This window comes from Nematolebias whitei, chromosome 24 (genome assembly GCF_014905685.2).
Source record: "Nematolebias whitei isolate Nwh7 chromosome 24, NemWhi1, whole genome shotgun sequence".
In the NCBI taxonomy this organism is placed as follows: domain Eukaryota; kingdom Metazoa; phylum Chordata; class Actinopteri; order Cyprinodontiformes; family Rivulidae; genus Nematolebias; species Nematolebias whitei.
Genome location: NC_056521.1, coordinates 107,684 through 110,239, shown reverse-complemented (window position 1 = coordinate 110,239; position 2,556 = coordinate 107,684). Strand labels below are relative to the sequence as shown.

Sequence of the window (2,556 nt, the reverse complement as noted above, 5' to 3'; positions counted from 1 at the left end):
ATATATATATACATACACACATACATATATATATATATACATACACACATACATATATATATATATATACATATATACATACACATATATACTGTACATGTATGTATATATATATAATAAAGTAATCTAATCAAGATTTGAAGTCTACATGTTGTTATTAATTCAATTCAATTCATTTTATTTATAAAGCGCCAAATCACAACAAAGTTGTCTCAGGGACTTTACAGGAACATTCACATAAAAACCAGTTAGTAAAGTTCTCTATCTAAGGAATCCAGCAGACAAGATGAATCTTGGCTTCGTTGCAGTCTCCCATCCCGAGGGATTATTAGACGAGCTCTAGTCATTAAAAATAAGGTAATTAACTGTTTCAACTTGGAGCTTCATAAATCCGTTAAAAATGTACTTTAAAAATCAAGTGTTCACAATTTTTTATACTCATAGTATACAGAAGGTTGATTGATTCTAAAATAACGCACATTAATTATTTATGTAAAATTAAGGAGCCAAGAACAACGTACCTTTGTTCAAACCACAACGTATTCACAATCCGGGGGGTTTAAAAATGTCCAGACCGTGCACCCAGCCATTCATAGATTGGCCCAACGATTCCAGTACCTTGTAATTCTTTAAGATATTTGCAGTGTAAGCACTGACACACACCAGGTCTGCTAAAATGACTGGGAATGTCAGTGGAGGCAAACATTACTCCGGGTCTCTGCTCCTTTTTTATTTTTATTTTTTCAAACGGGCGACATTTAAAATTGTACTTATTTTTTCCATGTACCGTTTTTTGTCATCTGGAAGAAGTTTGTCACGATATAGTCACTTTGTTTGGAGCTGCTTTTCAGCATTAGGAAGGAGGATACAGCAGTAACGCCATAGACAAACACCAGAGTTTTTTTCTGAGGACAGTAAACATGGTGGTTGAGACGGGAATGCCCCCACACGCCCCCAACGCAGTGACGTAGGTTCCAAAGCTCTATATGCATCTACTGCATGTACTGACACCGTCTCCACCATCAGAAATGTTAAAAGTTACCCAAACAGATAACCTTGGCTGAATGCAGGAGTGCGCACCCTGCTGGAAATCAGGAACACTGCCTTTAGGTCTGGAAACTCAGAGGAGCTGAGTAGGACAAGAAAAGAGCTGGTTGCTGGTATTAAGAGGGCCAAGGCCACATATGCAAAGAGGATCGAGGGTCAATTCATCTCACAAGACCCTCGGAGCATGTGGAGGGGCATTAAGTGCATAACAGATTATAAAGGAAGGAGTGAACAATGCCCCAAAGACCCATCTCTGCCTGATGCTCTCAACAAGTTCTATGCACGCTTTGAAGACCTGAACAGACCACCCAGCACCAGACCCACCTCACCACCGGATGAAGAGCATCTCAGCGTGACCTCAGCCGAAGTAAGGAGTACCTTCAGGAGGATTAATCTGCACAAGGCAACTGGCCCAGACAACATCCCTGGGAAAGTGTTGAAAGAATGTGCTGATCAGCTCTGTGAGGTGCTGGCAGACATCTTTAACACCTCACTTAACTTGGAGACAGTTCCCACCTGCCTGAAGACTGCCACCATCATCACAGTCCCAAAGAGCTCTACAGTGACTGGTCTGAATGACTATCGGCCAGTGGCCCTCACCCCGATAGTCGCTAAATGCTTCAAAAAACTGGTCATGACTCACATCAAAACAACCATCAACATCAACGAGGACCCTCATCAGTATGCATACCGTGAGAACCGATCAACAGATGATGCAATCTCCTCTGTGGTCCACACTGCACTCAACCACCTGGAGCAGAAAAACTCTTATGTCCGTATGCTCTTTGTGGACTTCACATCCGCCTTCAACACCATGATCCCCCAAACCCTGATGGACAAACTATCCACACTAGGACTAAGCCCCTCCATTTGCAACTGGGTACTAGACTTTTTAACAAACAGACCACAGTTAGTGAGGATCCACAACCTCTCCTCCTCCACCATAACCCTCAGCACTGGCTCTCCTCAGGGATGTGTGTTGGGCCCCCTCCTGTTTACTCTGCTCACATATGATTGTGCAGCTACCCATCCAGGCTGTCACATTGTAAAGTTTGCAGATGATACAGCGGTGGTGGGATGCATCACAAACAATGCTGAGTCCAGCTACAGGCAGGAGGTGGAACACCTGGAGAGCTGGTGCAGAGAGAATAACCTTCACATCAATGTGAAGAAGACAAAGGAGATGATTGTAGACTTCAGAAGGAACAAAAACACCTACACCCCCCTGAACATAAGAGGATCTGCAGTTACAAGTGGTCTCCAGTTACACGTACTTGGGTGTACACCTGAACAACAACCTCAGCTGGAGCAACAACACCACCAGCCTGATCAAGAAAGCTCATCAGAGACTCTACTTCCTCAGACGGCTGAGGTGAGCTAAACTGGGAAGCTCAGTCCTCAGTCTGCTCACACAGCCTCATGCTCATGTTTGTGCTGCTGTTCGACGTAATGTTTTTATGCTATTGGTGCTTAGTGTATTTTTTTTTTTGGGGGGGGGGTTCATATCTT

General features: G+C 43.4%; 1 protein-coding gene across 1 annotated transcript in view; it reads right to left on the bottom strand.

Annotated features, from left to right (window-relative positions):
• LOC119429174 (NLR family CARD domain-containing protein 3-like) overlaps positions 1 to 2,556 on the bottom strand; it is a 48,240-nt gene that overhangs the window by 28,864 nt on the left and 16,820 nt on the right. The window lies entirely within an intron of this gene.